This window comes from Melanerpes formicivorus, unplaced genomic scaffold (genome assembly GCF_026170545.1).
Source record: "Melanerpes formicivorus ecotype bairdi unplaced genomic scaffold, bMelFor1.0.p_v2 SCAF_30, whole genome shotgun sequence".
NCBI lineage: Eukaryota > Metazoa > Chordata > Aves > Piciformes > Picidae > Melanerpes > Melanerpes formicivorus.
Genome location: NW_027142382.1, coordinates 5,414,139 through 5,426,724, shown reverse-complemented (window position 1 = coordinate 5,426,724; position 12,586 = coordinate 5,414,139).

Below are 12,586 nucleotides of genomic sequence, written 5' to 3'. Positions count from 1 at the left end.
GTGGAGTCACCATCACTGGAAGGGTTTAGGAAGAGACTGGATGGGGTGCTTGGTGCCATGATTTAGTTGATTAGATAGCGTTGGGTGATAGGTTGGACTTGATGATCAAAAAGGTCTTTTCAAACCTGGTTAATTGTGTCCTATTCTATGCTACGCTATGCTACGCTACTCCTATTCTATTCTATTCTATTCTATTCTATTCTATTCTATTCTATTCTATTCTATTCTATTCTATTCTATTCTAAATGTAGCTGCACCAACTACCTAAAAGGGGCCTTTTAGCTGAACTGTGAACTGATTTAAACTGAGTACTGGACACGTTCTTTTGTGCTCTGTAGTCCAATAAACTGGAGTAGTCTGCTAAGGGCAAAATAAGTGTTTAAATCCTTAGCTGCTTCCACTCTATCGCTGTTATCCCAATACCTTATTTCCAGATTTCCAGATGTCAATAGAATACAATAGAACAGTATCCATCCAGGGGGAAGTTTAGGCTTGATCTTAGAGAGAAATTCTTCACCAAAAGAGTGGAATGGGCTGCCCAGGGAGGTAGTGGGGTTAATGTCCCTGGAGGTGTTTAAGAAAAGACTGGATGAGGCACTTAGTGCCATGGTCCAGTTGATTAGTTAGGGTTGGGTGATGGGTTGGACTTGATGATCTTGGAGGTCTCTTCCAACCTGATTGATTCTGTGTGATTCTGTGATACTTTGTTGCAGCTGGAGATGGGGAAGAGTGTCACTGTCTTTACCCTGGAGGTGGAAGAGGAGAATCAGTATGTACGAAGGCTCCTGTGAGAAGAGTGGAGACCTATATTCAATGGCAGCTGATTTATCTAGAAGCAAAGAGCTGGCCTGGGAAGAGCTGGAGTCTCCACATTCTTCCTCGGATTGAGGGGGAGGAGGAGACAGACAGCTCCCTTGCAGAAAATCTTCTGTGAGCTGGAGCAAACCTACTTGCTCAGTGTTTTTTCCCTGGTGTGACCTGAGGAAAAACTCACCTCACATACACCCAGAAGATGCCCTTCACAGGGCTTCAGCTGCTGCTTGAGATAGCAGGCTAAAGTCTGACCCTACTGTGTAGATTCCAGCTTAGATGCTGCCCTTGAATACTATGTTTTTCCAGCTGACTAGGGTTCCAGTGGAATTTGAAGGGCCAGTGCTGTCCCTGGGTCATTGAACTGCCTGAATAACAGAGCCCTTCTTGAGGTGTCAGCTTCAATAAACTCACTGTTTTCCATCTACTGCTGAAGTTCACAGCGGAACTACGAATGGCTTCATCAGGAAATAGGAGCAGGCGCTATCAGCATTCACCGTATCTGCTGACAGCTCTGTATGTCACATTATCTCATCACTGTAGGCATCCAGTGGGCCGTCCTGCAGGAGAGATCCTCTGCTTTTCCAGCAACTGGGTTCTCTGTGCTAAGGCAGGACTCTGCTGACTGCCTTTCTCTGGCAGACTGTCTCACTGCATCACTTCTGCATTTGCATGGAGTGCTCAGCCAGTGAAACAGCCGATTTCCACCAGCTGGCCAGCAGAAGGGCTAGCTGAAGCCTATGATTTGTTCCAGGCAGGAAACGGCTGGAAGTGCGAGCGTGAAAATCCACCAGAGCCTTCATGTGGATCCTGCAGAGCTGTGACAGGAGTTGAAAATATGGGTATCTAGCATTAGCTTCCATGTGGGAAAGTAAGCACCTAAATTAACAGCCTGACTTTGGGGACTTTGGTCTTCTCAGGCAGTCTAGAACCAAGATAATTGGTTTACATGATTCAAGATGGGTTGAGAAGCCCAGTTTTAGGTATCCTTAGTACACTTACCAGCCTACCCAAGATGCTCACTTGAGCTGTTGCACATTAATAATGGGGACATGTTCAAATCAGCACAGTTCTTCCTGGACCATCAGCAGAAGCAAGTAGTATAAAAAAAATCAGCAACAAGACTCTGGATTTGCACATGGATCACCTGCATGTGCAGAACTTCAGGTCCTTCCTCACCCTATGGAAAATCCAGACAGCTTCAGGCAGCTGATTTAAACCTCTCATTGTGTGAGATGTTGTGAGCTGCTTGTCCAGACTGGAAGGGAGGAATGGGAGAGAATTTTGTGCTTTCAAAGCTATATTTGATTTAAGAAGAATTTCTGGTATCTTCTCACACTGCATGTCAACCCTCCATCCCCTCTTAGCCCTAGGCCAAGACTCCTTGGGGAGTAAAGCACTCCCTGGGCTCCTCAGGCACTTTGTCAACATGGCAACCACAGAGCTGGGTCACCCAGCAACAAAAAGGCTTTAGGCTTTGCTTTTGCACCATTTTCTTCAAATAGAGAGACACAGACTGAAAGATAAGTAGCCTTGGTAATGGCTGTGCCTGTAGCATTTGACTGCTGGGAATTAGCTTGTCATTCTGTGCCTGGTTTACAAATGGAGGGGAAATGGTCTAGTCTCCATTCAGCTGTACCACTTCTCACCCCAGAATTGTCTTTACAGCTCATGTTTGAGCTGCAAGCATGTATTTTTCTCTTTCCTCATTATACTTCCAGGTCTCTAAATATTAAATAACAGGTGCTAAGACTAAAGCATATTATTCTGACAAACATTTTCATCATGAGGTAAATTGGCACATATTAGCTGCTTTAAAACACTTTCTGAGTAATTGGATACAGCCATAGAGGTTACTGTGCTGAAGTCTGTCTCTAATCGTTTATGATTACACAGATTTCCCTGCTAAAGGGAGAGACAGCTCCACAAGAAGAACTTGCAGTTTCAAGCAAGAAGGGAAAAAACCAAAAAAGGGAAGAAAAATAAAAGTGGGATAAAGGAGAGCAGTCCATGCTCTCCCCATAGGCTATTCTTACCAAACCCCAAAACCCCAGATGGCTGTGTTTTGCAGAAGCTTTTGAAGAAAACTTTAAAAAAGCTATGGAAATTTTTGCCATTGCTTTTTTTGGTTTGCATATCTCCTCTCAGTCTCCTTCTCCATCACACATGATTGCAAATCTGTGTTAACCTATAAATACTTTCCTTTTTGCAAGCAGGGAGCCTTGTAATAGCAAGATCCATGTTTCAGAGCTGGGGGGTGGGGGAAGGCATTATCATTATTCTTTATCTTTTAGGAAATTCTGGGTTGCAAAGCTAAATGCTTTATGTCTGTTAATGTGTCAGATCTAAACCATAATCCATGCCACAAGGAATTTACAGACTCAGAGGTGCACCTTCAAACTCTAAATTGCATTTCTGTCTGAAATGGCTTTTCCTTCAGTTTTGACAGGTAGCTCTTATTGCCAAGAGGAAAAAGCAAAGGGAAAACATGTTTCCCTGGTTTTGCACCTTGGTTTGCATCTTTGCTAGCATTTCGTGCATAACCAGTGCTATGGCTTTGCTGGCAGCCCCTTTCCCTTCCTGAGCCTTGTGTTAAGTAAGCATCAAGGTGTCTTGTCTCCATCCTCTGCTCTGGCCTATGCTCATGAACTTGTTCTTCCTTCACAGAATCATAAAACCATAGAACCATAAAACCATAGAATCATAGAACCATAGAATGGTTTGGGTTAAAAAGCACCTTCTAAGGTCATCTAGGCCAAACTCCCTGTGGGTTGCTCAGAGCCTCATCCAGTCTGACCTGGAATGGTCCCATGGATGGGGTTTCTACCACCTCTCCGGGCAACTCTGTTCCAGTGTTTCATCACCCTAACTGTAAAAAATTTCTTGGTTGTATCTACTCTAAATCTACCCTCCTCTAGTTAAAAACTGTGACCCCTTGTCCTGTTGCAACAGGCCTTGCTAAAAAGACTGTCCCCATCCCCCTTTGAATACTGAAAGGCTGCAATAAGGTGTCCCTGCAACTGTCTCTTCTCCAGGCTGAATAATTCCAACTCTCTTAGCCTTTCTTCATAGGAGGGATGTTCCAGCCCTCTGATAATTGTTATGGTTCTTCTCTGGACCTGATCCAACAGGTTGATGTCCTTGTGCTGAGGGCTCCAGAGCTGGACACAGTACTCAGGCTGAGGTCTCACCAAGAAGAGCAGTGTGGCAGTATCATCTCTCAATTTGCTGCCAGGGCTTCTTTTGATGCAGACCAGGACACAACTGAACCTCTGGGCTGTGAGTAAACATTGTTGGCTCATGTCCAGTTCTTCATCCACTAGTACCCCCAAGTCCTTCTCTACAGGACTGCTCTCTTATTGAGGGATGTGAGGCTGTCTGCCCTAGCAAGAGTCACAACATTGCCATCCCCTCTGGCTGAGGTGATGCTGGATCACACTCAAGAATCACTCAGAAGCGAGGGACAGAAGTATACTCTGGTCAGTGCCTGGGGTCCTGCAACCTCCTGCAAACCCTTGCACAATGCAAAAACTGCTTCCATGTGGGATTTCCTAAAGGCAATGCTTTCCACTAATTTCTTTTCCAGTTAGGCTTAGTGGTGATTTAAATAATTAAACACAACTCAGACCAGGGAAACAGCTAGCTCTGCTTGTAGGAACCTGTAATGGGTTGGGGCAGACCCCCTCCCCACCACGGGCAGAAACAACGACTCAGACAAAGGGATTGCAAAAGTGATGGAAAGTTTAAATAGAAAAACAATTTAAAAACAAACAACAATGAAAGCTTTACAGAGAACCACAAGAACCGTGACAAAGAGAGACATCCCAGAACATACCCAAGAACATCCCATCCCCACCTGGGGGGTACACCCAACCCCCCCCCCAGGGCTTTTTCCTTCCTCCCACCCCAACCCAGCCTTGGGCCTGGGCAGGCCCAAGGGAGGTGGCTCACGCCATTTTACCTAGGCTGCAGCTGGGGACGAAAGAGGAAGTGAAGACCCCTCATGGACATTTTACAGGGAAGCAGGGCATTATGGGAATGAAATACCTGCCTGTGACTACCCCCTGGGCTGGGCCCACCCAGCACCCAGCCTAAACCACCACAGAACCCTTGCCACATACTTTGGGGGCTGGTTGAGCAGCCTCAAATACTTTACTTCTCTCCCTCCTGGGTCCCAGAAACACTCTGCTTTTCCTTTGGGGTGGCTGCCCGTGACCACAAATCCACTTCCTCTGGGACCATGGCTGTTTGTGACCATGCATCTCTGCAATAAAAACAACCAACATGCTTTTCCTGGATCAGTTGTTTGCCAGGCTTTTGTTTTTCTTTATCCTTTGGATACCTGTCAGATAAAGCAAATCAGATCTATTAAAGCTCTGATTTATCTTTGTACATTGCCGAACGCTGTTGAATCTGACATCCTTTTCTGTGTAAATATTTTTGCTTTTGGTTTTCTGTTTATCAAAATATCAGCCAGCAACAACACATGTTGTAGTGGTGCTGTTACGTAATTTAGCAGTGCTAAATAGAACTCAGGAGCTGAGACTGTAGCCTTTTGCAATAGATGATTTAGTATTTTAATGGTTTTTCCACCAGGCCTTTGTTTAAGTAATAGCAGGAAATGGCAATGACATATCCAAACCTGTATTTCTCTGCAAACTGCTTAAGTCAAGGCCAAATGAAGTGTGACTAATTGCCAGATTTTACTATGCCAGGTCTGTCATGTCCAGATAAAACAAATTAGACACCCATCATTACAGGTTGAGCTGTACACTAATTAGAAAGTCTCAGTGCAATGGACATAACACTGTAGGAAAAATGTAGCTTGGCGTGTTTTTCCCTCCCAATGTGCAAACAATTACAGAATCACAGAATTGTTAGGGTTGGAAGGGACCTCAAGGATTATCCAGTTCCAAACCCCCTGCCATGGGCAGGGACACCTCACACTAGATCAGGTTGCCCAGAGCCACATCCAGCATGGCCTTAAAAACCTCCAGGGATGAGGCTTCCACCACCTCCCTGGGCAACTTATTTCAAGTGTTTCACCACCCTTATGGTAAAAAGCTTCCTGACATCTAATCTATATCTACCTTCCTCTAGCTTGGATACATTCCCCCTATTCCTATAACTGCCTGACAGCCTAAAAAGTCCCTCCCCAGCTTTCTTGTAGCCCCCTTCAGATACTGGAAGGCCACAATAAGGACTAGTTGGAGCCTTCTCTTCTCTAGACTGAATAACCCCAAATCTCTCAGCCTGTCCTCATAGGAGAGGAGCTTCAGCCCTCTGATCATCCTCCTGGCCCTTCTCTGTACACATTCCAGCACATCCATATCTCCTGTAATAAGGTCTCCAGAACTATATGCAGTACTCCAGGTGGGGTCTCACAAGATCAGTGTAAAGGGTGAGAATCACCGCTCACAACCTGCTGGTCACACTTCTCTTGATGAAACTCAGGATACAGTTGGCTTTCTCAGCTACAAGTGTATACTGGTGGCTCATGTTGATCTTCTCATCTACCGGCACCCCCAAGTCCTTTTCTTCAGGGCTGCTCTCAAGTCAGTCCCTGCCCAGTCTGTACTGGTGCCTGGGATTGCCCTGACCCAGATGCAGGATCCTGAACTTGGTCTTGTTGTTGGTCTTGTTGTTGAACTTGGTCTTGTTGTTGGTCCACAGCAAACTCATGGCCAAGCTATCAGCCCATGGCTTGGATGGGAGCACACTGTGATGGGTTAGGAACTGGCTGGAGGGCCGAGCCCAGAGAGTGGTGGTGAATGGTGCCACATCCAGTTGGCAGCCAGTCAGTAGTGGAGTCCCCTAGGGATCAGTGTTGGGCCCCATGCTCTTTAACATCTTTATTGATGATCTGGATGAGGGCACTGAGTCCATCATCAGTAAATTTGTGGATGACACCAAGCTGGGGGCAGGAGTTGATCTGCTGGAGGGTAGAGAGGCTCTGCAGAGGGACCTCGACAGGCTGGACAGATGGGCAGAGTCCAACGGCATGAGATTTAACACATCTAAGTGCCGGGTTCTGCACATTGGCCACAACAACCCCATGCAGAGCTACAGGCTGGGGTCAGAGTGGCTGGAGAGCAGCCAGGTAGAGAGGGACCTGGGGGTACTGGTCGATGGTAGGCTGAACATGAGCCTGCAGTGTGCCCAGGCAGCCAAGAAGGCCAATGGCATCCTGACCTGTATCAGGAGCAGTTTGGGCAGCAGGAGCAGGGAGGTCATTCTGCCCCTGTACACTGCACTGGTTAGGCCACACCTCGAGTACTGTGTCCAGTTCTGGGCCCCTCAGTTTAGGAAGGAGGTTGACTTGCTGGAACGAGTCCAGAGAAGGGCAATGAAGTTGGTGAGGGGTTTGGAACACAAGCCCTATGAGGAGAGGCTGAGGGAGCTGGGGTTGCTTAGCCTGGAGAAGAGGAGACTCAGGGGTGACCTTATTGCTCTCTACAACTCCCTGAAGGGAGGTTGTAAACAGGTGGATGTTGGTCTCTTCTTCCAGGCAAGCAGCATCAGAACAAGAGAACACAGCCTCAGGCTGCACCAGGGGAGATTTAGGTTGGATGTTAGGAAGAAGTTCTATACAGAGAGAGTGATTGCTCATTGGAATGGTCTGCCCGGGGAGGTGGTGGAGTCACCATCATTGGAGGTGTTCAGGAGGAGACTTGATGGTGTGCTTGGTGCCATGGTTTAGTTGATTAGGTGATGTTGGATTGGTTGATGGGTTGGACGCGATGATAATGAAGGTCTCTTCCAACCTGGTCTGGTCTATTCTATTCTATTCTTGAACTTCATGAGGTTGGCCCACCTCTCCAGCCTGTCAAGGTCCCTCTGGATGGATCCCTTCCCTCCAGCATGTCAGCCTCACTACACAGATTGGTGTCATCAGGAAACCTGCTGAGGCTGCACTCAATGCCACTGTCCATGTTCCTAACAAAGGTCTTAAACAAGACTGGTCCCAGTACTGATCCCTGAAGGACTCCACTCATCACTCGCCTCCACTTGGACATGGCCCCATTGACAGCCACCCTTTGGGTGCAGCTGTCAAGCCAGTTCTCCACTGAATGGTCCATCCATCAAACCCATATTTTACCAGCTTGGAGATCAGAGTGTCGTGTGGGACAGTGTCAAAGACTTTGCTCAGGTCTATGTCTGCTTTCCTTCAGAAAGGACAATTATTCTTACATGAGAAACATGGGCTTTTGCTAGCCTTGGCTGATACTTGTGACATAAGTAATCAACATTAATAAATTCATTTGTTGATACTTAAACCTTGTTAAGGTGCCTTCCACATTCAGAAGAGCTTAATTATGGGTCAGTGTCAAGGGTTAGGAGAAAGGCTCAGCCTTCTCCCCCGAGAAAGAGAAAAATAATAACCACAGCTAGCCAGCCAGAGGAGCAAAAGGGAAATGCTATATTTACAAGCAATTTTTAGGGAATGCAGGATATATACACAATTTACAGTATTTACAATATATACACACAAATATACAGCAAAGTAAAAGAACAATAATAATACAGGAACGAAACTCCCTCCTATGCTGAGGAGGGTTCCCCTCCTGTAACCCCCCCCCCCCCCCCCCTTTTCTCCCCTTTTTCCCCAAAGAGGGTTAGAAAGAGAGAAAAAGAGCAATTGTTAATTAAAGCAGAATCTGTTAGTAGGCCACAGGTTTATCTGTCCAAGGTCAGTCTGGCAGAGAGCCTAGAAGCAGACGAGCTGGAAAGGGAGGAGGGAAGAGTGAACTGAGGAAAGTCCCAGTCACACTTAGGTTCAAAACTGCCCTTTTTTACCAATCCACCAATGAAATTAGTTTAGAAAATCTAGTTGTTTTCATCAACATTCCAAAACATTCAGCCATAGTGTCCCAGTACTGTCCTTTTCTTAAAGGCACAGCCTCAAACAGTCACAGGCAGGCTCCTCGATCCCATGCCTTTAGGTATTTTTCAGTCTGTGTTAACCTTCATACTGTATAACCTTCATACTGTCAGTATTGAGATCTGGTGCTGTATGAAGAATCTTAAGGCATCCATTTGGTTTCCACTGCAGTTATGGAATTCATAGGTCTGGAGGCCCTCTGTCATATCTGCTGGTTCTACCCAAGTGTTTTGGATATGGATGTTTTTGTGACAGTCTCCATTGTGTTGTAATTGCATATAGACCATAATCTGTCCTCTTCTTTGCTCCAGCCCATAAATTCTCATGTCTGCCTCAGCTGCTTTTGCTGTGCCTTGAAATCTTCTGAGCCCAGTGCCCTGTCAACCTGTATGACATCTTATTGTCTAATTATCTGTTCCAGTATAATCATGAAACCTTTTGGCATTATTTTTTCTCTCCAGGGAAAATATATCTCAATCACTAAGAAGTGTTCTTCAGCTTCTATTGTGAACAATCCAACTAAAAGCTTTCTGAGCAATAGCAGCTCCATCTGTACTTTTCCATTGTCATGCATTGAAGACTCTTTATTTTCTAGGTTTCTTGTGATTTTAAATAGTATCTTTTTTGTTTATCCAAATTTCCTTGGCCATATCTGTAGTGTTTATAAAACTAACTTTGTCAAATCCATTTTCACCTTCTTCCTCTGCCACTTTTGGAATAACCCCAGCAGTTGTTCTTGTAGGTCATTTGAAGATCCTTTATTCATTTAATTTGATCACATGAGGAGGTTGACTTGCTGGAGCATGTCCAGAAAAGGACAACAAAGTTGGTGAGGGGCTTGGAACACAAGCCCTATGAGGAGAGGCTGAGGGAGCTGGGGTTGCTTAGCCTGGAGGAGACTCAGGGGAGACCTTATTGCTCTACAACTACCTTAAGGGAGGTTGTAGACAGGCAGGGGTTGGTCTCTTCTCCCAGGCAACCAGCACCAGAACGAGAGGACACAGTCTCAAGCTGCGCCACGGGAGGTTTAGGCTGGAGGTTAGGAAGAAGTTCTATACAGAGAGAGTGATTGTCTATTGGAATGTGCTGCCCAGGGAGGTGGTAGAGTCACCATCATTGGAGGTGTTCAGGAGGAGATTTGATAGGATGCTTGGTTGCATGGTTTAGTTGATTAGGTGGTGTTGGATGATAGGTTGGACACAATGATCTTGAAGGTCTCTTCCAATCTGGTTTATTCTATTCTATATGTGGACTTGGTATGTTTTAATTCTTGGAAGGATTGCTTCACCTCTTTTTTTCCCCATGAGAAAGAATGTAGGAGCTCCTTACATTCTGGTAGAGGAAAGGCTTACAAGGCAAAGTTAAAAGTGGTATACTCTGCCTGTCACTCAGACTGCACAGAGCGAGGCTGCTGGAGCACAAGGGAAGCCACACAGCAGAAAGTGCCGGTGGGGACGTATGGCCTTACCATGTCCTTTGCCTGACTGCTCCCAGATGCAATCACCTTTCTGAGCTGTACATTGGTTGATTTTTAAATTTTGTTGCATTAAATGGAAGGAAAATACCCCCAAACTGACCTAAAGCAAGGACCCAGAACTCCAGTCTGGGGCATTGTTTTATATCCCTGTGCTGTAGCATCTTTTATATTGGTCTGAAGATTTTTCTTTCAGCACCTCACCCAAGTGATTTTCAGGGGAACTTTTTGCTTCCCCAGTGTTATCTGCTGTTGTCAAGGTGAATTGTCACCCCTTCCTTAGAAAGGCCTTCTTTCCTTAGATTCTCCCTGGGGAGAATCACAGCCAGAAATGCAATACCACATCCTATCACTCCAACTAGTAGGGGTAAAGTCACAAGTGCAATGCAGACTCCCTGGGCTTTTTAACAGTCTGTGTCCTAGTTGCATGAGGACAGATAGTCCTGAGGTTGTTTGCAAGTCCAGCTGTCTCCTGGGACCACATGTAATATTATCCCTTGAGCTACTTCCATCTCAGTTAATCTGATCAAAGTGGCCCTTCAAATTCAATTGTTTTGACTTTTCTCTTAGGTTTTCACTTTTATTTAACTCCTAGGCCTGACAAAATTATCATCATGCCTCCCCAGCTATATTCCCCTTTATTTTGTATATCCTGGACTTCAATAGCTTTCTAATTTTGTGCAGTTAAAGTTCCCCACGTTTACATCCTGCCTTTGATGCCTGCCATTTTTCTAGATTTTGCCATCACTCTATTATGCTGAATTGTTGGGTGAATGGCTGTTTCCTATGGCAATTAGGAAAATAAATAATTAAGGGGACTTGTTGTTTTTCAATGGCTTTGTTGTTTTATGATTCTAGACCGAGTCCTGAGCTAAACCGGTCAAATTAAAAGAGTTTCTCCTTAAACAGGATTTAGTTTGTTACATCTTTATTCTGTTTTTCCTTTGAAACACTCAAATACTGGTTTTAAGATAAGTACCTGGAAAGCTCCTTTATTCTAGACAGGTCTTCTTTCAAGAAAGCAGCTCAGTTAATTCCTGTGCATCCTTTGAGTCAGACTTGCAGTGTGGAAGGTGTGCTGCAATGACACATGATTACACCTCTCTAGTAAACCCCATTCTATCAATGTCAAGTAATCTCAAAGTAGCTTAGTTGTAAAACTACCTGGAGCAAAGGAGAAAAGCATCTTTTCTTTAAGTATGTTATTTCTCTGCATTCTGCCATATCTAAAGTGATTGATAGAGGTTATTTCTTAGAACATTCAGACGTGGGCCTATGTATGTGGATTTTCCCCTGGCATCAATTAGATTCTGGTTACACCAGGTCCATCACCCAAATGCACCCATCTTACTAGCTGCTTCTGCAGCTACCAAACACACAGTTCTAGAGTTTCATAATATCTGACTGATGGACCCCATATTGCAATTCTTTATTCCTGTTTTGAAAACTTGGATGGTAAAAAAGACTTCACCAGACATTCTGGATGCAAGTAAATTCATCCATTATGCCAGCTAGAGATTTTGTACACGTGACATACAAAACTTCTTGCTTTGTCTGATTCCTTTATTCTGAATTTCTTCACACATAATTCACAGTAAACACAGTATCACAGTATCACAGTATAACTAAGGTTGGAAGAGACCTTGAGGATCATCGAGTCCAACCTGTCACCACAGACCTCATGACTAGACCATGGCACCAAGTGCCACGTCCAATCCCCTCTTGAACACCTCCAGGGATGGTGACTCCACCACCTCCCTGGGCAGCACATTCCAATGACGAATGACTCGCTCGGTGAAGAACTTTCTCCTCACCTTGAGCCTAAACTTCCCCTGGCACAGCTTGAGACTGTGTCCCCTTGTTCTGGTGCTGGTTGCCTGGGAGAAGAGACCAACCCCTTCTCGGCTACAACCACCTTTCAGGTAGTTGTAGAGCGCAATGAGGTCACCCCTGAGCCTCCTCTTCTCCAGGCTAAACAATCCCAGCTCCCTCAGCCTCTCCTCATATGGCTTGTGTTCAAGGCCTCTCCCCAGCCTCATTGCCCTTCTCTGGACACGTTCAAGTGTTTTGATGTCCTTCTTAAACTGAGGGGCCCAGAACTGGACACAGTATGCTATAGACATTCTGAGATCTAAAACACACCCCAAAGCCTGGAATCAGCATTTGCTTCTGTGGAGACAGGAATCTGGGACCAAAGGGAAGAAAAACCTGTGATTAACAGCAAAGGTCTCAGTTTCACAGCATAACTTGACTGCAAAACAATCACATTTCTGTAAGTCTGCATTACTACTTACTTTCCTTTTGCTTTTTAAATCAAGCTTGCTGAAGGGAGTAAAGGGAGGACATAGTATCTCAAAAATTCTTATTTCTTGAAACAGTTCAAAGTAATTGCCTATTGATTGCTTGGAGATAAACAAATG